Raw genomic sequence first — 25,791 nt, 5'->3', positions numbered from 1 at the left:
AAAGGGGGACCCAACGGAACCGGAAGGGCAGCCCTCGCCGGACAAAACAACTTCCAGGTCCCTTGGTCCTCTCCACCAATCGGAAGAGTCGGAGGGTGACGGGGCTCGGAGAGGGACCCTGCGCGCGGAGGGAAGGGAGCAGAGTATCCGAGAGAGGTGTTGCGAGAGTGTCGCCGTTGACCCAGAGCTGTGGCGGTTGTTTCGCGTCCCGGGCTCAGGCCCTGCGCGCTTCGCCGCTCTGGAGCCGCTCCTCTAGAGCTGGGCCTCCGCCGCCTGCTGCGGGCGTGGGCTTGAAGGGCACCTCCGCACTTAAGCCTCGGTAAGCCCCTCCCGCCTAGGGATGTGGACTCGCGAAGCTGGGGCCCTGAAGGCAGAAGGTGGTGGACTCCTCCCAGCTTTTGGAAGTTGCTGTTTCCCAGAGAGCTCTCTCATCCCGGTGGCTTCTGTCACTTGCAACGTGCTGACCATTCAGAAATCACTCACGCCATCCGGAACTGGTCTCTTGAGCTCCAGGGCCGCTGCCCAGAAGACATCTCCAGTTGGTTGTCCCAATCTTAATGTACCTTAATTATCTCAAGTTCGTATGCATTCCTGCTTCTTACGGCCTGTAGTCCTTGTATTGGTAAACGGCATCATCCGCGCAGTCCTGCCAACCAGAAAACTTTATCATCATTCTGGAGTCCTTTCCTTCTCCTTGCCAATTCAATAGCTCCCTGGACTCTCCTTTTTTTTTAAGCCCCCCCCCCCTTGGGGAGAGGGGTATTATGTGGTAAAAGGAAGTATTTATAATTTTAATCATTTCTAAATGTAAAGTTCGGTGACATTAAGTACATTCGCACTGTTGTGTAATAGTCACCACAGCTGTACCCAACTTCATATTCTTTTGTAGGTGGATGTCGTTTTTCCAGCTCCGGTTCTTGAAGACTGTTCTTTACCCTTTGAATGGTCTTGGCACCTTTGACCATATATGTGACGGTTTATTGCTCTCTGTCCTCTCATCTTTGAGGAAGCGTGAGTCCTTCAACTTCATGCTTTTTCAAGATTGTTTTGACCCTTTGAAGCTCCATATAAATTTGAGGATGACCTTTTACATTTCAGAGAAAAAGGATGTTGTAGTTTTGATCTTGTGTTGAATCTGTAGATCACTTTGGGATGGCATTGCTGCTTTAACAAGTTTAAGTGTGACTTCCTGTGAATGCAGAACGTCTTTCCATGCATTGAGGTGTTTATTAATTTCAGCAATGTTTTCAGGCTCTCAGGGTATTTAATTCTTTTTGATAATATTGTAAATGGAATTGTTTCTTCATTTCCTTTTCATAGTTTTCATTGTTGGTGTGTAGAAACACCAGGTTTTTGTGTGTTGGTGTTACACCCAGCAACATTAACTGAATTTTTGTTTTTGCTTCAGTAACTTTTTGTGGGTTCTTTGAGATTTTCTCTCCATATAATCATGTTGTCTGTGAATAGAGATAGTTTTACCTCTTCCTTTTCACAATTTGCTTTTTATTTCTCTTTCTTGTCTAATAATCTTGGCTAGAATTTCGAGTACAGTGTTTAATAGCAGCAGTGAAAGGCGACATCTTTGACTTGTTCCTGATCTTAGAGGGGTAGCTAAATTATTGAGTATGGCATTCAGTGTGGGTTTTTAACAAATACCTTTATCATGTTGAGGAATTTTCCCTCTAAAATTAGTTTTATGAGGTTTTATTATGAAAAGCATTATAGTTTGTCAGATGCCTTCTCTGCATCCATTGAGATGATTACGTGTTTTTCTTCTCTTGGTTTCATTAATGTGATATGTTGCATTGATTGATTTTATGTTGAACCACCCTGCATTCCTGTGATAAATCCCACTTGGACATGGAGAATAATCCTTTTAATATGTTGTTGGATTTGATTATCTTAAATGTTGTTAAGGATTTTAGCATCTATATTCACAGGAAATACCAGTCTATAACTTACTTACGATGACTTTATCTGGCTTTAGTATCAGGATAATGAGGATCTCATAGAATGAGTTAAGAAATATTTCCTCTTTAATTTTTTTGGAAGAATTTGAGGAGGATTGGTGTTATTCATTTAATGTTTAGTACATTTCGGGGCACCTGGGTGGCTCAGTGGATTAAGCAGCTGCCTTTGACTCAGGTCATGATCTCAGGGTCCTGGCACAGAGAACCACGCTAGACTCCCTGCTCTGAGGGGTGTCAGCATCTCCCTCTTCCTCTGCCTCTCCTCCTGCTCATGCTCTCTCTTTCTCTTTCTCTCTCGAATAAATAAATAAATAAGTAAATCTTTAATAAATAAATAAATGTTTGGTACATTTCACTGGTGGTCATCTGGGACAGGACTGTTTTTTTTTTTTTTTTTCGGGAGTTTTTGATTACTCACCTAATCTCTTGTTATATGTGTGCTGAGATTTTCTATTTCTTCTGAATCAGTTTAAATAGCTGGTGTGTTTCAAGGAATTTGTTTTCTTTTCTAGGTTACTTAATTTGTTGGCTTACAGTTGTTCACAGCATTGTTTTATAATCCTTTTATTTCTAGAATGTCAGAAGTGATATCCACTTTCTGATTTTAGTTTTTTCCATAAAGATCTGTTGCTTTTTGTTGTTTTTTTTAAAAGAAATAGGTTTTGGTTTCATTGATTTTTCTCTTTTTTGTTCTCTAGTTCATTTCCACTCTCATCTGTTTTCTTTCTTTCCCTCTGCTAGCTTTGGGTTTATTTTCTAATTTTTCTTGTTTTAAGGTATAAAGTTAGGGTATTATTTTTGAGATCTTTCTTCTTTTTTAGTGTAGCCATTTTCAATTATAAATTTTCCTCTAATCAGTGCTTTCATTGCATCCTATCAGTTTTGTATGTTGTGTCATCATTTTCATTTGTTTCTAACATATGGTCTAATTCCCTTTTGATTTCTTCTTTAACCTATTGGTTGTTTAAAAGCATGTTGTGTAATCTACATTTATTTATGTTACTGATTTCTGACTTCATTCCATTATGGTTGGAGAAGATACATTGTCTGATACCTATCCTTTAAAATCTATTGAGGCTTGTTTTGTGGCCTAATTATATGGTCTGTCCAGGAGAATATTCCATGTTAATGTAAAAAAATGTGTATTCTGCTATTGTTGGGTGGACTTTTCTGTACATATCTGTTAGGCTTAGTTGGTTTCGCATGATCTTCAAGTTCTCTGTTTCCTAACTTCTATCTAGTTGTTCTATTCATGATTGAAAGTGGAGTATTGAAGTTTCCAACTATTATTGTTTCCTGTAATTCTGGTCATTTTTTCTTCATATATTTTGAGGGTCTCCTACCAGGTATATTAATGTTTATAATTTTTTTTAAGATTTTTTGTTTGACAGAGAGACAGTGAGAGAAGGAATACAAGGGAGGGAAGCAGGAGAGGGAGAAGCAGGCTTCCCACCAAGCAGGAAGCCCAATATGGGGCTCTATCCCAAGACGATGTGGGGCTTGATCCCAGGACGCTGGGACCATGACTCGAGCCAAAGGCAGACGCTTAATGACTGAGCCACCCAGGCACCCCGATGTTTATAATCTTTATATGATCTTGCTTCATTGAACCTTTTATTAATAAATAGTGTCCTTCTTTGTCTCTTGTAACCAGTTTTTTGGATTTACAGTCTATTTTGTATGACATTAGTATAATCACCCACTCTCTTAGATTACTATTTATATGGAACTTAAAAAAAATTTTTTTTTAAAGTAAGCTCTTGGCCCAACACGGGAATCAAACTTATCGAACGACCCTGAGATAAAGAGTTGCATGCTATACTGACTAACGCCAGCAGGAGCCCCTGCAATAGCTTTTTAAAAATTCTTTCACTTTAAACCTATTTGTATCTTTGGGTCTAAAATGAGTCTTTTCTACGGATGGTTGGAACTTTTCTTTTTTTTTAATCCATTCTGCTCACATCTGTCTTTGATTGAAGAGTTTACACCATTTACATTTTAAGTAATTACTGCTGAGGATGGTTTTTTTTCTGCCATTTTGCTATTTCTTTTCTATAGGCCTTTGTGCCTTTCATTTCTTTTATTACTGTCCTTTTCTGTGTGTATTTGATTTTTTTTAGTGAAAAGTTTTAATTCACCTCTTATTTCCTTTTGTGAATATTCTATAAATATTTTCTTTGTGGTTGTCATGGGAATTGCATTTAACACCAAAGAGTTATAACAACCTAATTGAATTGATACCAACTTTAATAGCATACAAAACCTCTTGTATAGCTCTGCTCCTTCTTTCTGTTATTGATGTTACAGATTATGTCTTTATATACTCTCTGCCCAATAACATAGATTAATATCCTAATGCACTTGTCTTTTAAATCATAAAGGAAATAAAAAGGGGAGTTACAAACTGTAATTAAAATAATACTTTTATAATTCTCCACACATTTATCTTTACTAGAGATCTTTATTTCTTCATATGGCTTCAAGTTACCATTGAGCATCCTTTCATTTCAACCTGAAGGATTGACTATAGCACTTCTGATGGCCAGGTTTATTGGCAAACTCCCTTAGCTTTTTAAAAATCAGATTATTTTAATTTCTCCCTCATTTTTTTAAAGATTTTTTTAAAAGATTTTTAAAAGAATTTATTTATTTGACAGACAGAGATCACAAGTAGGCAGAGAAGCAGGCAGAGAGGAGGAAGCAGACTCCCTGCTGAGCAGATGTGGGGCTCAATTCCAGAACCCTGAGATCATGACCTGAGCCGGAGGCAGAGCCTTAACCCAGTGAGCCACCCAGGCGCCCCTCCCTCATTTCTGAAGCACAGTTTTGCCAGATACAGAATTCTTTATCAAGTTTTTTTTTGTTTTTTGTTTTTTGTTTTTTTGTTTTTTTTTCCTTTCAGCACATTGATTATAATGAACCTACTGCTTTCTGGCCTCCAAGGTTTATGATGAGAATTTGGGGGATAATCTTATTGAGGCTTCTTTGTATGTGAAGAATCACTTCTCTTTTGCTGCTTTCAAGAGTCTCTCTTTTCTTTGGCTTTGTACAGTTTGATTCTTTTTTTTTTTTTTTTTTTAAGATTTATTCATTTGGGGAAAGGGCGCAGGGTTTGAAACATGGCATATGACGTGGACCAGCAACAAACCACCAACACTGTAGAAGAGCCCCTGGATCTCATCAGGCTCAGCCTGGATGAGCAAATTTATGTGAAAATGAGAAATGACAGAGAGCTTTGAGGCAGATTACACGCTTATGATCAGCATTTAAATATGATATTGGGAGATTTGGAAGAAACTGTGACTACTATAGAAATTGATGAGGAAACATATGAAGAGATATGTAAATCAACAAAACGGAATATTCCGATGCTTTTTGTCCTGGGAGATAGTGTTGTACTAGTTGCCTCTCTATTAAGAGTTGGCTGAAACAAAGAAGTTTATCGTGTCTGGAATATAGGAGTTTTTGTATGATTGCCTCTTTAAATGTAGAAGACATTCAAAAGAGAAGCCTGTGTAAATTTTGATATTAAGAAGTGACCAAGGATTCTTCCACTCCTGAAATGAGTTGATTTACAGATAACTCAAAAATTCTTAAGCTAACGGGACAGCTGGGTGGCTCAATGGGTTTAAGCCTCTGCCTTCAGCTCAGGTCATGATCCCAGCGTCCTGGGATCGAGCCCCGCATTGGGCTCTCTGCTCAGCAGGGAGCCTGCTTCCCCCCCCACCCCCACCCCCGCCTGCCTCTCTGCCTAATTGTGATCTCTCTCTCTGTGTCAAATAAACAAATAAAATCTTTAGAAAAAAGTTCTTAAGCTAACGGGCATTTTAATTTTTTTCCCCAATGCGTTCAATAAATGTGATCGCCAAGATGCAGAACTCTTTTCAGGAATTAATTTGTTCTGTTGTTTTCTCAGACAATTTCTGGGTTTGTTTTTCTTTTAAATTAAACTTGATGTTTCCTTTTTTGATACATTAAAAAAAAGATTTATTCATTTATTTTAGAGAAAGACAGTGTGCACCAAGTGCAGGAAAGGAGGGAAAAGCGGGGGGATAGAGAAAATCTCAAGCAGACTATGTGCTGAGTGTGGAGCCCTATGTAAGGCTCAATCCCAGGCTCCTGAGATCATGACCTGAGCAGAAATGAAGAGTTAGACACTTAACCAACTGAGCCACCCAGGCGCCTCTGATTTTTTTTTTTTAATTAATTTTTTTTTTTTTTTTAGCGTAACAGTGGTGCCTCTGATTATTATTCTTTCTCCCCTTTCTCTCTTCTGGAATTCCCACAGTGGTACGTTTCTCTTGATAGTGTCCCACAGATCCCTTAGACTCTATTCACCATTCACCTTTCTTTTTTTCTTTTCTTTCTGTTCCTCAGATGTAGTAGGAAGCACAAGGAATCCGTCTCTCTACCTAGACAACAGTTGTACTGGCAGAAACTGAAGTAACTATTTTGGAACTCTGGAGTCTATTTGAATTCTTGCATCTTCCAGGAGAAAGTTTGAGGTTAGTTTCAGTCAATGTCAGCCTCTAGAATGATAACACCCCCCTGTTTCCTACCCTTCAGCCCTGTGGCCAGCAACTATGTTCACATTCTGGTGTGACTTGCTGGAGCTGTGGTGGGAAATAAGAGTCTTGTTCACCAAATACCTGGGTTCTGTATTTTGATTGCTTATTGCTCCTTTTGAGTTCTGAGATTCAGGTGCAAGAGTGGCTGCCTTTGTTTCAACCTCCATAGGCTGAGCTGGTTTCTATGGGATTTGAAAGAACAGCTCCTGTTTTGTGTGTTTGTTTTCCCTTTTACCCCATTTGGGAGTCAGACATTTAAGGATTAGGATATTCAGAAGCAGCCATTTACATAGGGAAAATTAGAAAGCCAATGTGTATAACCAGGGAAAGATGAAGGCTCAGAAAAGAACTGAGAAGATATTGACCTTTCACCTTAGGCTAATCCTGATCCCTGGTATAGAGATAACCTTCAACAATAAAACAACAAAAAAACCTAAATCCAACAATCCCTAGGATGGGGGAGAATCTTATTTCCACAGTTATCACATTATAACATTCAAATGTCCATTTTTTGGCAAAAAAAAAATCAAAAGACATATAAATAGGAAAGTATGGCCTGTTCAGAGGAATGAAATAAATCAACAGAAACCATCCCTGAGGAAGAGGAGACACCTGACTTACTAGACAAAGACATTAAACCAACTGTCTGGAAGTTGCTCACTGAGCTAAAAGGAAACATAGATGAAGTCAGAAAAGCTATGAGAAAAAAATGGAAATAGTATTAAAGATACAGAAATTATGAAAGGAACCAAAATAAAATTCTGAAGTTAAAAAGTACAATAGCAGAAATGACAAATTCACTAGAAGAGCTCAAAATCAGGTTTGAGCAGGCAGAAGATCAGCAAGCTTGAATATATTTCTTTTTCAAATATCTCTTGAACCCTGTTCCCTCTAACCCCATCCCCTTTGTTCTGCCTTAGTCCAAATCTTTCTGATCTTAGGTGGCCTCTAAACTGTTCCATTTACCCTGTTTTGCCTCTTCTACTTATGCCAGAATGATCTTTTAGAAAATCCAAATCTGAAATTGGCACTGTCCTTAAAAACTTTGTCTGAGGGCATCCGTGGATGTATAGATTGAATTTCCCTTTTTTTTTTTCATCTTAGCATTCATGGATTTTCCCATTCTGGCTCTAACTCACCACATTAATCTATTGAGCCTTGAAACAGAACTTCTAGTTTCCAGGAAATACCAGGTCTAGAGGAACAAATTCAATAACCTCTTGGGGAAGCAATCATTCAAATCCAGAGAATGGGAAATTTTGCACTCAAGTGGCCTGATTTCTTCAGTAAGCCTGTATCTTAGTATTTTTCTTAAGTGCTAGAGTAAAAATATACTTAAGGGATAGAACAACCAGATGTAGTGTGTGGCCCTGGATTGGATACTGATTTAGGAAAACTAGCTTTAAAAAAATATATTTCAGTCAACAAGATATTCGACTATAGTAGATAATAGATAAGAGGCAAACAATTGAAATATTACATGATTTGGGAAAGCTAACTGTAAAAATATATTTAGGTTGAAAGAGAATTGGATGTGATCTAGGAATTGGATGTGGGGAAAATATACTGAAATGATAAGGTGGATATTGTTAATTGAATAAAGCAGATTGCTAAACCACGTGATCTCATTCTGAAAAACTATGTTGGCGAACAAGGATCTGCATTATGGTATTAACATTGCTGGTGGGAATGTGATGTTTTATTTTTTACTGTAGCTTGTCTCTGTTTTCTATTCTCCAAGGCATACTGTACTGAATCTGCAATAAAATTTTATTTAAACAGCTTATATTAAGATTTACATATATATTTGGGGTATACATAGTGAATCAAAGAATACACGAATGTATAGTCAACAAAATATTAAAAATGCTTCAAGACTTCAGAAGATTTCCTAATATTGCATCTATTATTTGATATTACTACTTTAAAATGGGTGTGTATTATTATGTAACTATAAGGAGAAAAAGAACAAAGCTATTTTCCTGCGGGAGTGCAGCCAAGTCTATTATAATAGTAGACAAGTCACATAGAGGACTGCAACAGAGCACAACATTTTTGTGTTTTCTCTGGTTGATCTGGATACATTATCCACAGGAAAACATTACATGACTCATTCACCAGGAAAAGAGCATAGGCTATTTTAATAAAGAAAAAGGAAGAGTAAGTATATTTTATAAGTTGTCATAACTTACTAGCACCTTTAGTAGCCATTGTTTCTGTTACCAACTAAATTGTAAAGTTATTCAGGACTTTAAATCTCATTTTATTACTTTTGCTCTATAGATCATTTTTGAATTTTTTTTTTTAAGATGTTTAAATAACCTCTAAACCCAACGTGGGGCTTGAGCTTACAACCCCGAGATCAAGAGTCACATTTTCTAGGAGTGAGCGAGCCAGGTGCCCTACTTTTGAATGATTTTAAGATAAATTTTCAGCCCCTCTTCAGGTGACACTGAAACAAACTTGTTTATTTCTGGTCTGTTCTTTGTGTCTCAAGTACCTCAAGGCAACTTTGTTGCAGCCAGTGGCCCATGGACTTGAGGCACATTTTTGGCTTTTGGACTGAATTGTTACTTAGGCTGGACTCCTTTATAAAATGAGAAAAATCGAACATTCTCGATTATGTGGTAAGGCCAAATGAGATATCCATAAAAGGACCTATCACAATGCACGCCTTCAATAAAGGCCAAGTGAGTCGAGTAACGTTATTAAAGCTGCTTTTGAAGCAGCACTTGAACGTGAAAGGTGAGCAGATTTCTTGCTGCAGCACTAGTAGTCTTTGCATGGATACCTCCTTTTAGGCGCTAACAGGTGCTAGCTAGCCTGATTCCCCTGTCCCCTGTCATCCTGCTTCCAGTTCCTGAGGCAGTCACTGCCGCGGCCGGACCGAGTCCAAAAACACAGCACAGCGTTACCCCACCTTCAGGAGTGCAGACTCGGCGCAGGCGCAGACTCCCGTGGCAGGGTAAAAAGCCCAGGTGGAGCTTCGAGGAAAGGAAGTACGCCCTCGCCGCCTGCTGTTGGGCCAATGGGGCTGCTCGGCTTCGCCGCAGGCCTATGAGGCGGGGCGGGAGGCGGGGCGGAGGGCGGAAGAAGCTGTTCTCACGTGAGTAGGGGGCGGGGAGGGCGGGGGCAGGGTGGCTGGGGAGGCCCAAGCGGCGGAGCCTCCGGGACGGCGAACGGCGGGCGGCGGAGGAGGAGACGGCGGGTCGGGTAGGGCCGCGTTTCCCCTCCTCCTCCCATCCTCCTATCCACCAAGCCCGGGGGAACCTGTGACAGTCCCTGCTGGGGGCCCGGCTGTGTTCTTTTCCCGCGGGGTTGGGCCGGCCAGACTGCGCTCACCTCCCTCGACGAGCCGGGTTCTGAGGGGAGCCGTGATTGGGGGGAGGGGGAGCTGTGGCGGAGGGGAGAGGGCGCATGCGCAGGCGGGAACGCTCTCGCAGCCCCTGCCCAAACCGGTTCCCCCTGTCTGGGTGGGTGTCTGTCTACCGAGTACTGAGCTTGCTGCAGTCCCTCTGACCCACAGGCAAAGCCGGATTGTCTTTCGACTTTCATATTTGGGGCCAGGTCCTGTTTGGGAATCTGGCTGCTCCCTCCGCCTCAGTTTCTCCCTCTTGCCAGTTGATGAGGACTTCAGCTGGCTTGGGCCTCAAGCTAGCTTCGTGGGCTGCGCCGAATTTGAAAGACTTGCTTTCTTTTACTGCTGCCCTGCCAACTTATACTGATCTTTCTGTCTCATTTTCCCCACCTGCAGTTCAAGTGTCTCGCTCTCCCCATGTCCTTTAAGTATCTGCTCTCAGTACCTTGTTGCTGCGTCTTGGTTCTCAGCAACCCTTAGGGCTTTTCAGGTGTTGAGCCAGAGGATAACCCCAGACTTCTAAGAGTTCGCTGTCCATTGCCTAGTACTACTTTGGTCCCTGCTTTTCTAACGACTGTTAGCATCTGCACCTGTTTTTACAGGCATCTCCGTATTTAAGCTTTTTCGGAGACTCCTTTATCGTGGAAGCAAAAGTGCTAGAAGACCGTGTTAAGTGATCATGCTACTAGTGCTTCGTTAGTTTAAAATCGTGTTCCAATTTGAATTTGAAATCTTTTGGCTTTTGTGGTTTTTATTAGTAGGGGAAAAAACTATTGGGCATGGTTTCACCATTCATTTGATTTTTTTCATCCGTATAAACACCTGTGTTCCCGTACATGTGACTGGAATAGTGTAATGTTTGTTTCCAGCTGCTTTGTTTATTTAAAAAGAAAACAATGGAGGTTAAATTGCGCTGTGTTTATCATATTAAACTGATGTTTGAAAAGTTGAAAAAAAGTTAAATGCCAAGGAAGTACACATTAAACTTCTTTTAAACGAAGGACATGTTGGCCTCAATTCAACGTGTATAAGGGGCTATTTTAATATATATTGAAGGTTTTTAAGTAGAGTTTACTTATAAAAACTAATAATATGGGAAAGCGTTCTTTATGTTCTTCCTTTATAGATCTCAGATCGTATTAGATTTGCATCCATGACTGTTTTGTATTTACTAGTTACATTTAAAATTTACATGTAGCTTGAATACAGGTTAACTCAAATTCCTAATTAAAATTGAACTATTGCTATGTTGTAGTGTACTTCTTTTCTGTTTTATAACCCAGTTTACTATTGATTAAGTTAGGTAATTGGTGTTAAGGCATATGTTTGTTTGGATAGTTAACCTACGACCTCTGTGCTTTTTGGTCTTACTGGAATAGTGTTTTATTAGCTGTTGACACGTCCTTAATTTGAGTTGAGTAGTAATTTAGTGGGACACTGTAAGAGTGAAGACACCTGTTTCCTACCTTTTACATTACATATTGAAAGAAGTGCGTTGTGCACGTTATCTACACGAAGAGACCTGAGTTCCTCCAAATATATATCAACTTTACAGCCCAGATTCTTTAAAGAAGTCATTTTCTTTTGAGTGTATTTCCAGTTAAACTTTCCAGCCCAAATTCTTTTTAAGAAGTCACTGTTATTGACCGTCTTTCCAGCTAATGCGTAGCCTGCTTTGAAGGTCTCATCATTTTGCAGTAATTAACAAGTCATCTTTGAGTACAGGCTTCAGAAAATAATCAGTTTAAATCAGTGCTGCTGTTGAGTGTCTTTATAGACAGTGGTGTGCTGAGGTTCTGGTGTAGGCTACCCATAATATCTTTGTAGTTTTCAGTGTAATCAGATATGATTAGACTTCTCAAGCATGTGGAGTAAATGAACTCATAAATCATCTTTCATGGAGTTAGAACTTAAATATCGAAGTGCTGATTTAAAATCAAGTTTTTTCTTTTTTTTTAATTAAGATTATTTATTTATTTATTTGACAGAGAGAAATCACAAGTAGATGGAGAGGCAGGCAGAGAGAGAGGGAAGCAGGCTCCCTGCTGAGCAGAGAGCCCGATGCGGGACTCGATCCCAGGACCCTGAGATCATGACCTGAGCCGAAGGCAGCGGCATAACCCACTGAGCCACCCAGGCGCCCTCGAAGTGCTGATTTAACCAACATACTTAAAGAAGGGTTTGGCATGACATTTGGGTGCTTTGTATGCAACTGCCTTGTTTTATTGGTTTTCCATAGTTCGATCCCAAAGAAAGAAAATCCAAGGCCAAGGACTCAAAGTCGGTGGGCAACAACTTAACAGCTATTTCCTTTTTGCATAGATTGGTTACCCAGTCCATCCCCCACCCTCTACCTTCTGCGCTGCGTTGTTTCTGAGAGATACTGATTCTTTGGAAAACTTAAGTCAAAATAATACTGGATAGACATTTAAACTTACAACCACTCTTATTGACCCTAATAACTTTGTTTCTCTTCCTATACAAAAACTGAACAAATATGACAGTTTGCAAGTCATGACGAACACTTTAGTTACAGAATTTAGCCTGGAAGTTTCCCTCTTTTCAAAAGCATCCAGTATCTCTGAGGTAGTCATCAATGAGACTCTCTTGACGATTGCCTTTCCAGCATAGTAGAGTTTTATGAGACCTAACTTTTCCCCCCAAATTCCTTTTTTTGTGGATCACATGTAAAAATAAAGCCCTTATTTCTAAGTTCATACCTGACGTTAAATAGTATATACTACCATGCCTCTGAAGCCGGAGGTGTATCTTCTTAAATATATGGCTGTGCTGCCAGATTGGGAGGTCCACATCACTCATGAGTCCACGCATGGTTGTTTCAGATCTCCAGTTAAGGTTGCATCACCTTTTTATGTTATAAATCACCACTCCTAGGAATCCATTAATCTTTGTAGGAATACGTTTTTCTCCATACTAAAATCTGTTATTTCTTTAGGTACATTAGCAAACTAGAGCCTGTGGTAACTTTAACAAAATGTTACTAACTCTAAAGCTTAACAATAATTTGACTATTTAAAAAATTTATTTTATATATAATATGTAAAATTTATTAAATATAACAAAATTATTTCATATATACTTATATGTATACAAAATGCATATAATTTATATTTAAAATTATAAATATAAAAATTTATATTTTGTGTATAAAGTATATAAAGTTATAAATATGTAACATATAATTTTATATATTTATAATTTTATATACAATATATAAAGATTATACATATATTTCCTTATTTATACATTTTGGTAATTACAACCAACAACCTGTGGTTATAATCTCATTTTCCCTTTTTTTTGAAGATGGCCCTTGTATCAGAAAAAGGAATTGATATACAGAATCTTTTTGGGGGAGCATATTTTAAATATCATAATGGGTATTAAGAGACAGCATGCAAGGCTAAATTGGATTAAATGTTGGGGATTTGTATAATACTACTGAGAAGAGCTTTGAGTTAATCATTTTCATGTTTTTTATTGTAGAAGTAATAAACTGTTTTATGCCCTCAGAGGATGCTGATGAACGGATTCTGGCAATGTAAGAGTAGGAACGTGTCATGTAAATCTCTTTCGCTGTGACACACCATTTTCTGTGAATAGACATCTGATATATCTGTACAAGAGAAATGGTTATATCCTTATTGTAGTTACCTGTTGAATTCTCTATGAATTGAAGAAAAATCTGAAATCTTTCTAACCTCAAAAGCTAATACTTCTTTGCAAAAATTATTCCCTAGCAGAAACAAATCTTTAAATTTTTTGCTTTTGGTTGTGAGAACCAATCTTTTCAGATAGGTTTAAAAACATCTATGGAACCGGGGCGCCTGGGTGGCTCAGTGGGTTAAGCCGCTGCCTTCGGCTCAGGTCATGATCCCAGAGTTCTGGGATCGAGTCCCGCATCGGGCTCTCTGCTCGGCAGGGAGCCTGCTTCCTCCTCTCTCTCTCTGCCTGCCTCTCTGCCTACTTGTGATCTCTCTCTGTCAAATGGATAAATAAAATCTTAAAAAAAAAAAAATCTATGGAACTTAATATTTGTGAATTTTTTAATATTCTCACACAGTGTCTCTTCTAGTGCTGTGATGAAAATGTGTAATAAATGTTTGCCCATCCCTTATTCAGCACACTTGTCATATGTTCCATCAACTTTGTGTAATTCTGGCCATCTTATATCAGAAGGTGCAGAAAACAAGTGTGGATCCGCCAAGCATTTGTGGTTTGGATACACACTTTTCCCTAAAAGTAAAAAAGAGGTTATAGTAAAGAGGGTGCCCGGTTGGCTCAGTTGATTGGGCATCTTCCTTCGGCTTAGGTTGTGATCCTGTGGTCCTGGGATCAAGCCCCACTGTGGGCTCCCTGCTCAGCTCCCTGCTCTCCCTCTCCTCCCTCTCTGTGATCTGTCTCCCTCTCTCTCTCACTTTTTGTCTCTCTCAAATAAATTTTAAAAATTCATACTTTCAGATAGATAAAGTACTAATGTAAATCATTATGCCTTAGGAATCTGTTCAGGAAAAAGAGAAAACATTTTTTTTTTTTCTTCAAATATATACTAGGGAGGGCAGACATAATCTGACTTTCTGAATGAGCTAACTTTCATTGTTCCCAGAAGTAGGTTTCTATTGTGGAAATGGCATCCGACTAATTTAAATATTTAGTTTCGGAGATACTGTGTTGAGGTGGCGTAAAGTCATCACACCGTGAGTTCTGGAAAAAATTAAAGTGGTGTTTCCTGAAATATCCATAAGAACATGGGGAAACCACCTACATTTCCCCCCCTTTTAGCTGTCAGCAGTACTGCATTCAGATAATCAACTCAGAGTTAAATGAATTATTTTATGTCCATTTCTTCCACTCTTACCTCTTGTACCCTTCATCTTGAGGTATCAGGATGTAGGGGGTGAGTGTGAACATTGGAATCAGAAATACACAGATATCCCAAGTCATGTACTTACTGTGTGACTGAAGGTAAGCTACTTAATACCTCTGAGACTCCGTTTCTTCATTTGCAGAAATGGAACTGATTATGCTTACATCATGGGTTAAGATTGGACAGCACCTGGCATCTCCCCACCCTCTTCCTGATTACTCCTAATGACGAAAGAATAGAAATGTTCATTCCTCTCCTTTCTCATACGAGAAAACTGAAGCTACAACATTGTTTAAGTCACATCAGGAAGGACCAAGGAGTTAATTTTTTTTTTTGAATATTGTACCAGACTATTAACTTTAATAAAGCTTTGTTACTCGTGACAAAGTGAGAAGTAACTCTGGAAACACTAGTTGTCTTCTTTGGGCCCTTTACTAATTTTGTGAGTTTTACCTTAAAGATCCTAAAATGTCAACAGTTGGGCTTTAAAAGCTTGTATAACCAGGACACCTGGGTGGCTCAGTTAGTTGGGCATCTGACTCTTGATTGCAGCTAAGGTCATGATCTCAGGGTCTTGGGATGGAGCCCTGGATTGGGCACCCCCTTCCCTGAAATAAGTAAATCTTTAAGGAAAAAAAAATTGTATCGAACAACAAATGGATAAACAAAATTTAGTATATATACTCCATAGAATATTACTCAGTCTTAAATAGAAAGGAAATTAGGACACATGCTATAACATAGGTGAACTTTGAAGACGTTATACCAAATGAAATAAGCCAGCCACAAAAGGACAAATATTATGTGATTCTGCTATTTTTATGAGGTACCTGAAATGGTCAAATTCATAGAGAAAGAATAGTGTGTTGGTTGCCTGGAGGAGTGGGAGTTAGTGTTTAATGGATCTGGACTTTCAGTTGGGGAAGATAAAAGAGTTCTAGAGGTGGATGGTGGTGGTAGTTGCACAATAATGTGAATGTACTTAATGCCACAAAATGTACACTTAAAAATGGGTAAAATAGTAACATATTTAGCCACAATTTAACAAGATTAAAACTTTAAAATCTTTTTTAAAAATTAAATGTAAACCCTTCTGTCTTACAAATTTCTATATTCCTATAATTAAATTATCCTTTTAAATTTTTCTGGAATTGAACTAAAACAATCACTTTATAGTTGAAGGAAGTGAATTGCAGGTTAAAATTTGCCTGATGATGACTTTTAGATAACCTGGTTTTTCTTGCTTTTACTTGCTGTAGGCCCAAGATGATTGTTTTGTTTTCTTTTGTTTCTGGTTTTCTAAGCTAAGTTGAAATTATTCAGAAGGCTTAAATTAATATGGTTCTCTTAGCTGACTAGAATAATTCAAAGAAACAGCCTCCAAATTCAGAGTTAGACTTCAACAAACAAAGACACATCTATTGTTTAGCAATTAGTAGTGGTGGAAAGGAATTTATTTTTATAAAGAAGGGATGATTTTCCATTGAGTTTGTTAAATTTGTCCCACCCTTCCCAGGGCTAGGCTGTGAGAAACTCATGTGAAAACTAGTGCAGGAAAACATCTGAGCCAAGGAAAAAAGAAAAAAGCTGAGATTAATATAGTGTGATTAAAAAAATAATAATAACTTCTTAGTATGCTGTTTAATTTTAAAGTGCTACAGACCCAGAGAAATTGGCCTGTTACAGCATCTTTGAGACTTGATTCTCTTCCTTCCTGTTTTGTCTTTTTCTGAACAGAGAGTAACCTTATCTGTGTTTTAGACAGATACAACTGGTGCCTAACATAGAGAATGGATTAGAATGGGGAGATAATGGAGATAAGGACACCAAGGAGAAGAGCTGCATTCCAGAAAAGGACAGAGGCACCTACAGTTTTATGCGTGAACTTAAGCAGGTTATGGAACCTGTCTCAGCTTCAGTCTACTAAGTTCGTTATAAGAAGTCAGTATCTGTTCAAGTTTATGTGAACATTAGAAATAATGCTTATATAGGTTTTTAGTACAATGTTGGCCATATAGTTGGTAGTAGGAACTAATAAGTATTACTGTTTCTTTATATTTAGCAAGATAACTTAAGTATCCCCTTTAAGATTCCCTAAAGCTGTACTCATTTGCTCGCTGGTTGAGCAACAAAAATGATGGGTATTGTGAAGGAAGTGATGAGTGTTTTGGTCCAAAGGGAATCTAAGATATATTTTTTGACTCAGAGTTAACTGGTTTTGAGTTTGACAGTTGGGAACTTGATGAAGAGTCAGCGAGGCACACTCAAAGGTAGTCTTTTTGAGTCTCTTCATTCTAGTTGCCATCCATATCCATATCCCCAAGTCACATGTATGTAGTGTAGCATATTTGTCATTTGTCCTCCTACCAGTTAAACACTGATTAAAGAGTATTATTCAACCAAATTTATGTAGGGCTGCTAGTAAACAAGGATATAAAGATAATACGAATGAAACCCAAGATCCCAGTCCACAAATAGTTCACAGGGACTGTCTGTGCTCATTGTATTCCCAGTGTTTACTGTAGTGGTTTTTATTTAGTAATTGTTTCTGGAATAAAATGATCAACCAATGTGTTGGAGTAGGGAAGAGGTATAATATTATTCTACTGTGTGATAAATGCTATAATTTTGTGATAGAATTAAAAAGCAAGCAAAAGCCTTAGGGAGCCCTTGAGAGAAATAATGAATATTGCAGAAAGGAAAGGGGGAGTTTGGATATTTTATTGTAACATAAGATTGCTGGTGAGGGAGAAGAACTACCTGGGGAAATGGAGACCTGTTCCTAGATTAGCAAACAACATGCGCAAAGGCTTGAAAGCATAAAAATGTATGACATATTTGGTACATTTCTGGTATGGTTAGATAGAAGGAGATAAGACTAGAATGATAGACTGTTTCCCTGTTTTGAAGACTAATGAGAGTTGGGGTTTTAGTCTATTTTCAGTCAGGGGCAGTCAAAGGTTTTGAGGAAAGGGTGGGATATAGGATCAGATCTAAATTTTAGATATTAGCTATAGGACCTTGATAATCAATGACTAGGAAAAGTCTAGTTTATTATTATTATTATTATTTTATTTGACGGAGAGAGAGAAAGAGAGAGGGCACAAGTAGGCGGAGTAGCAGGGAGAGGGAGAAGCAGGTTCCCTGCTGAGTAAGAAGCCTGACGTGTGGCTCGATCCCAGGACCCTGGGATCATGACCTGAGCCGAAGACAGTTGCTTAACCAACTGAGCCACCCAGGCGCCCCATAGGGAGAGTCTAGGAAAGGAAATTTATGTTTTAGTTGAAAGAGAATGGGGTACTCATGAGTCAGTGAGAATAAGATTGGGGTGTTTTGGAACCAAAATCCATTAGTGTTCCAGGGGAGAACATCTCTGTCTTGGATCACTAGTTGTTAACCAGGATAGGGAACCTATCAGGAAGAAAGAATATGTTTGTGTGGTTGACAGAGGTTTACATGGAATTGATTTTGAGATGGTCATGAATACATGTAGCAGAACTGTCCTGTGTATTCTCACAACATCCTTTGCATACCTCTATTATACCAAGCACTATATTATAATTTCCTGCTCATCTGTCCATTTTCTGTACCACGTAAGCCTATTCTAGGTAAAGATTACCTATTATTCCTCACCATAACATTATACATAGTGCCTGGCACATGTCAGACACAATACGAAATAGAAAGGAAAACACAGGAGCACCTGGGCGGCTCATTTGGTTGAGCATCTGGCTCTTGATTTCAGTTTAGGTCATGATCTCGTCGGGCTCCAGGCTGGGCATGGAGCCTGCTCAAGATTCTCTCTCTTCCTGGGCGGCTCAGTGGGTTAAAGCCTCTGCCTTCAGCTCAGGTCATGATCCCAGGGTTCTGGGATCGAGCCCCACGTTGGACTCTCTGCTCTGCAGGGAAGCCTGCTTCCTCCTCTCTCTCTCTCTCTGCCTGCCTCTCTACTTGAGGTCTCAGTCTGTCAAATAAATAAATAATCTTAAAAAAAAAAAAAAGATTCTCTTTCTCCCTGCCCCTCTTCTCACCCTCCTCCCTCTCAAAAAAAAAAAAAAAAAAAAAAAAGAAAGAAAGAAAGAAAAAGAAAAACATAACACAAATACCTATATGAATTAGAGAGGAAAGATAGAGCTATGAGTATTGTAATCATGCCAAAAAAAAAAAAATTGTAACTATGTGAGCTAGTAAGAGCCAGGGAAAAGTGGAAAAAGAAGAGGAACAGGGTAGAACTTAAAAGAATGGGCAGAAGAGGGACACCTGGGTGGCTCAGTTGGTTAAGCGTCTGTCTCTGGCTCAGGTCATGATCCTGGGGCTCTGGAATCGAGTTCCACATCAGGCTCCCTGCTCTGCAGCGAGCCTGCTTCTCCCTCTGCCTCTGCCTTTCTCTGTCTCTGTCTCTCATGATTAAATAAATAAAAACTTTTAAAAAGGAGGGGGTCAGAAGAAAGGGAACGTAGATGATACCTGAGAAAAGGTAGTCAAAGATAGAAAATGGAAGCAAGAAAAAAGTTTCAGAATAAAGAAATGGTCAGCATTTTCATTTATTTCAGTGGTAGAAGATATGAGAACTGAAAAAAAATTATTTGGGCTTTGAAAGTTAGTACTGTACTTGACTAGTTTATTTCCTTTTTAAAATGATCCTGAGAGGGTGCCTGGGTGTCTCAGTTGGTTAAGCCTCTGTCTTCAGCTCAGGTCATGATCTCAGGGTCCTGGGATCGAGTCCCACATCAGGCTCTCTGCTCAGCAGGGAGCCTGCTTTCCCTTCCCCCGCCTGCCTCTCTGCCTACTTGTGATCTCTCTATGTCAGATAAATAAATAAAATCTTTTTTTAAAAAAAGTTAAAAAAAAAAAAAAAGACGCTGAGAGAGTAAAATACCCAGGGCCATAGATGAGGTGTTTTGTGTGTGTGTGTGCGCGTGTGTGTTTTTAAAGACTTTCTTTATTAGCACATGAGAGAGAAGGAGTAGGTGGAGGGGTAAAGAGATAGAGAGAAGCAGACTCCCTGCTGAGCAGGGAGCCCAACATGGAGTTCAGTCCCAGGACTCCTGAGATCATGACCAGAACCAAAGGCAGATGCTCAACTGACTTGAGCCACCCAGGTGCCCCCACAGATGAGGCTTTAAATTAAGTTTTAAAAAGAGGAGGTTCGATAAGGGTTGGTGAGAGATGGAGGAGCCAGGTTTTTGAGAGAGGAACTGCTCTTCGACTGGAGTGTCCTAATGAAAGTGGTAGAGGTGGAGGCAGTTAATATTACTTTGGGAGGAAAGAGTTTCAAGGAAAGAAAGATGAATTAGAGCCCTGGAATAGTGGCTGGGAACTAGCACATTTTGTCTCAAGCATGTCAAGTTCAATTACAAGTATCACTCACACCTCTTTTATTGAGGTGATTTTTGCTTCTACTAATTGCACATAAGCAAATTCATGTCACTGCAAGTTTGCTGTTTATATTACTCCTCTGAATGTTAGTATCTGATAGTACTTTGTCCAAAAACGAGTTTTTAAAAAGTAAACACTGATTGCCCAGGAGCCCACTGCTATTGAAGGACTATCAAAAGAAACTTTATTATGGGCAGTTCTTTTCTTCTTCTTTTTCTAAAGATTTTATTTATTTGAGAGAAAGAGAACAAGCAGTGGGGAGGGCAGATGGAGGGGGAGAGAGAGAAAAGCAGACTTCCCGCTGAGCAGAAAGCCAGATGTGGGACTCGATTCCAGGACCCTGGGATTATGATCTGAGCCAAAGGCAGATGCTTTACTGACTGAGCCACCCAGATTTCCCATTTCCTTTCCATTTTACTCCCCATTAGCTGGGTCTCTAAGAAAGAGGAGATTGAAAATGAACATGGTCTTCTTTTGACAAGACTGAGGTGCATTATTTGCCATGATCTTTGCAGAAGTATAGTTAAGTATAAATTGTCACTTAGGGCACAGAACAGTAAATTTAGGCTAAAAGTTTGTAAAGAGTTTTGATATCATGAGACTAATTTTCTTTCTTTTTAAAAAATTATTTTGAAAAGATTTATTTGCGTTGAAAATAGAGCTACCCTATGACCCAGCAACTATCCTACTGGATATTTGCCCTAAAGATACAAATGTAGTGATCTGAAGGGGCACGTGCACCCGAATGTTTATCGCAGCAATGTCCACAATAGCCAAACTATGGAAAGAACCTATCTGTCCATCAACAGATGAACGGATAAAGATGATATGGTATATATATACGATGGAATACTATGCAGCCATCAAACCACAGAATCTTGCTATTTGCAACAACATGGATGGAACCAGAGGGTATCATGCTAAGCGAATTAAGTCCATCAGAGAAAGACAATTGTCATATGATCTCTCTGATATGAGGAATTTGAGAGGCAGGATGGGGCTTTGTGAGGGGAAGGGAGGGGAAAAAAGAAACAAGGTGGGATCAGGAAGGGAGAAAAACCGTAAAAGACTCTTAGTCTCAAGAAACAAACTGAGGGTTGCTGGAGGGGAGGAGGATGGGAAGGATGGGGAGGCGGGGTGATGGGCATTGGGAGGGTATCTGTTATGGTGAGCGCTGTGAATTGTGTAAGACTGTTGAGTTACAGACTTGTACCCCTGAAACAAATAATACATTATATGTTAATTTTTTTTTTTTAAAGATTTTATTTATTTATTTGTCAGAGAGAGAGAGAGAGAGAGCGAGCACAGGCAGACAGAGAGGCAGGCAGAGGGAGAAGCAGGCTCCATGCCGAGCAAGGAGCCCGATGTGGGACTCGATCCCAGGACGCCGGGATCATGACCTGAGCCGAAGGCAGCTGCTTAACCAACTGAGCCACCCAGGCGTCCCTATATGTTAATTTTTAAAAAAGGATCAGTCCAACAAAAGAATAAAATAAACTACCCATCGGGGGGAAAAAAAAAAGATTTATTTGAGAGAGAGAGCACTAGCTGGGGGAGCAGCAGGCAGAGGGAAAGGGGGAGAGAGAATTCCAGGCTAACTCATTGCCCAACATGGAACGTGACTCAGGACTCGATCCCATAACCCTGAGATCATGACTTGAACCAAAATCAAGAGTTGGTTGCTCAGTTCACTGAGTTACTCAGGTGCCCCTTTTTATTTTTTAAATTTTTTAATTTTTAAAAAAATTTCTAAAAGATTTTATTTTTTTGACAGAAATAGAAAGTGCACAAGTAGGCAGAGTGGCAAGCAGAGAGAGGGAGAAGCAGGCTGTCCGCTGAGCAGGGAGCCCAATGTGGGGCTCGATCCCAGCACCCTGGGATCATGACCTGAGCTGAAGACAGCTGCTTAACCAACTGTACCAACCCAGGCACCCCCAATTTTTTTATTTTTAAGATTTTTATTTATTTATTTGACAGAGATCACAAGTAGGCAGAGAGGCAGGCAGGGGGTTGGGAGGAAGCAGGCTCCCTGCTGAGCAGAGAGCCTGATGTGGGGCTCGATCCCAGGACCCTGAGATCATGACCTGAGCAGAAGGCAGAGACTTTAACCCACTAAGCCACCCAGGCGCCCCCCCCCATTTTTTTTTTTTTAACGTTTTTATTTATTTGTCAGAAGAGAGAGAATGCACAAGCAGGGGGCGCTGCAGCAGAGGGAGAAGCAGACTCTCCACTGAGCAGGGAGCCTGATATGGGATTCAAACCCAGGACCCTGAGATCATGACCCATGCTGAAGGCAGGCACTTAACTGACTGAGCCATCCAGGTGTCCCCAGGCGCCCAATTTTTTTTTTTTTAAAGATTTTATTTATTTATTTGACAGAGAGAGATCACAAGTAGGCAGAGATGCAGGCAGAGAGAGAGAGAGAGAGGAGGAAGCAGGCTCCCTGCTGAGCAGAGAGCCCGATGCGGGGCTCGATCCCAGGACCCTGAGATCATGACCTGAGCCGAAGGCAGCGGCTTAACCCACTGAGCCACCCAGGCACCCCACCCAGGCGCCCAATTTTAAAATAATTTTTTATTAAATTTCTGTGCCCAACATGGGGCTCAAACTCACGACCCTGACCAACCGTGTCTACTTACTAAACCAGCTATGTTCCCCCATGAGCCTAATCTTCAATCAGAAAATCTCTGGATCTTTTATATGTTAATAAGGATAAAAGTAGTAAAAGAAGTTCTGAAAAACTTAACAATTGAACTTTTGGGTTTGATGCTGGAGGCTGCGTAAACAAAATCACCTATCATTTTAAGTGACTTACTGACTTTTTAAAGGTGATAGAGAAGGAAACATCCTTGAACTTGACTCACCAATCTGGCCCTGTTGGTAACTAGTTATGCTAGGGTCTAGGTTGTCACTTGTTTAAAAGAAGGAAATAACTAGTGCCTACCTATACCAGGATCCATGTATGTATATTATCTTATTAAAATGGGATAAAAATCCTTATTCTGTCTACCTTATAGAATTGTTAGGTGGTAAAATGAGATTAAGAATGTGTATGTTTTAGTAATCTGTAAAGTATCATATAAAGGTAAAACATTTTTTATTTAGAGTATTCCTTCACATTTATTTAGATACAAAGAAATGTGGAAAATAAGAATGCTATGTATTTTTGTCCTAGTATTGTTTCTGAAACTGAATTACCTTAATCAGTTGATACTTGTTAATTTAATTTTTTTTTTTTAAGACTTTATTGAACTTTTTGAGACAGAGGGCACAGGGTGGGTGGGGGATGTGCCAGAGAGAGAAAGAGAAGCTGACTCCTTGCTGAGCAGGGATCCCAACACAGGGCTTGATCCCAGGACCCTGAAATCATGACCTAAACTGAGGGCAGACACTTGACTGAGCCACCCAGGTGCTCTGATAGTTGTTAATTCTTTTAAAACTGGAAGTTAGCTTAAAAAGCTGTAACTACTGGGTGCTTATACTGTTTTTCGTGTGTTAATAAATAAGGTGTACATATTTTCCTTAGTAATTTTTACAGTAGTTTTGTAAGCTAGATAGTACATCATTTTCACTTGTGGAAACTAAGGCTCATTATGACAAAGCTCACACTATTAGGGAGTGCAGCCAGTATTCTAACTTAGGTTTTTCCAACTCTTAATTGTGTGCTTTACTGTCACAAATGTGACATGTGTTCTGTCAGTCAGTAGATGATCTTACCTTTTCATTGGGTGGCTCTTGTTCTTTTCCATCTTTATTTACCATTTATCCTATTTTTTTAGCAGGTATTTGAGCGCCTACTATGTGCTAGTGTCCTGGGATGGAGCCAGGCACTGTTCAGGTGCTAAGGTACAGCAGTTAATGAAACAGACACATCTCTGTCCTGGTGGGACTTAGGTTCTGGCTTACATGATATTTAAAAACAAATGATAAAAACGTAAAGTGTGTCAAATGGTAATGGATATTATAAGGAGAAGTAGGAAGAGAGCTGGTGGTACAGGATGTTTGGAGGAAAAAGCTTATTTTCATTATCCATGAGGTTTAGACCTAGAGTTGCAGTCTGAAGGATGAAGGATTACAGTAGGGACTTCTTTTGGTAAATGATAAAAGTAGGGATTAAAAACAAAACAGTTACTCCTCGTGGTCTCCAGAGAGGTTGCAAATACAGCTTTGCCAGGAGTATACCAGGTTCTGGGACACCTCTTTATTGTGGAGGCCAGAGGAGGGGAGTCTTGTTTAACTTTTCCTGTACTACTTCATGTTTTGATAAACCTCATCTCCACTTAGTGATTCAGTTTTTTTACAGGTGCCAAAACAAATAGTATTTTATAAAGTGTATTTTCCTATCACCTCCTCAAAGGAAATAGGTTGAACTTGGAGTCGGCCAAGTCTTCCCAGTTCCGTAGTGTTTAAATACCAAAGTATATTATTTTTTGAGTCTACAGTATTATAGAAAGTAGTCAGTGTCTCAGATCATAGCTTTAGAGAACTTTATGAGGCATTCTGCTATTAATCACAATTTAAAAGAATGGAAATCTAATTAAGCATGAAGAGCCTTGCCTGAAGTATGAGCATGTTCTACAAAAGATAAAGATTTCTTTACACAATACTGAGTGTTTTGGGACAGGGCCCAGATTCGTGGCATTGGGAAGGTATCATAATCTGACAGAAAGAGCATAGCTTCTGGAATAACAGATAACTGGGTTAAATTTTTGCCTTTGCCTCTAACCACCTTACATTACAGCCATTATCTTGAACAAGTTACACCTCAGTCTAGGTCTCAATCTCCTTATCTGTGTAATAAATGATGTGAAGATTAAATTAAGAGGCAGTTACCATCAAATTGTAATACATCGTAATACATGCTATAAAAATGTAAAATGTTAGAGGAGCAGAAATAAGGCAAGCAGTTTACTTGGTTCTGGGATGGGGATTGGCAAGCTACTAGGAAAAGGAGTTAGATCATGAATTGATGAGTTGAAGTTGATGGAGTACAAAAGCAAGGAAACCACTTTAGTAAGAGGATCCAATAAGGGCAAATACATGGGTATTTATTAAAGTATCTATCTTGGGGTGCCTGGGTAGCTCAGTCATTAAGCGACTGCCTTCGGCTCAGGTCATGATCCTAGTGTCCTGGGATCAAGCCCTGCATCTGGCTCTCTGCTCAGCGGGAAGCCTGCTTCCCGCTCTCCTCCAACTGCTGCTGCTTGTGTTCCGTCTCTTGCTGTCTCTCTCTCTGTCAAATAAGCAAATAAAATCTTAAAAAAAATTAAAAAAGTATATATCTTTAGTAAGGACATTACCTCTTCTAATAATTTCTTTTTTTTTATTGAAGTATAATTGACATATAACATTCTACTAGTTTCAGGTGAATATATTCCCTAACTTTTCGTGTCTAGGTCCTTCTCCAAACATGTTCCCATAGTTTTCTTTACCCTAAATCAGTACCCGGTAACCTGTTCATTGTGCCTCTGTTCTCTGCTACAGTATACATTCCTTTGGGACAAGAATCTATTTTCTCTCGTTTACCATGTATTATTCTTTATATACTAGACAATTAGTGAGTATTCCCTGAATGGATGAAGCAAAACTACATTAGAGAAAGTTTTCAAAAAGTACATTTTAAAGTGC

The 25,791-nt window shown here is 39.4% G+C and overlaps 1 protein-coding gene and 1 pseudogene across 1 annotated transcript in view; both read left to right on the top strand.

The window, feature by feature from the left end:
- The first annotated feature begins 4,733 nt into the window (after positions 1-4,733).
- On the top strand, positions 4,734-5,648 carry LOC122917273 (annotated as a pseudogene).
- Positions 5,649-9,702: 4,054 nt separating this feature from the next.
- RABGAP1 (RAB GTPase activating protein 1) overlaps positions 9,703-25,791 on the top strand; it is a 155,140-nt gene continuing 139,051 nt past the window's right edge. Inside the window, exon 1 of the mRNA XM_044264953.1 lies at positions 9,703-9,751. The gene's annotated coding sequence lies outside the window, so the exon portion shown is untranslated. The remainder of the gene's footprint in view (positions 9,752-25,791) is intronic.

This window comes from Neovison vison, chromosome 9 (assembly GCF_020171115.1).
Source record: "Neovison vison isolate M4711 chromosome 9, ASM_NN_V1, whole genome shotgun sequence".
NCBI classification, from domain to species: Eukaryota; Metazoa; Chordata; class Mammalia; order Carnivora; family Mustelidae; genus Neogale; species Neogale vison.
The sequence above is the reverse complement of the archived record's forward strand: the minus strand, read 5'-3'. Positions and strand labels throughout refer to the sequence as shown.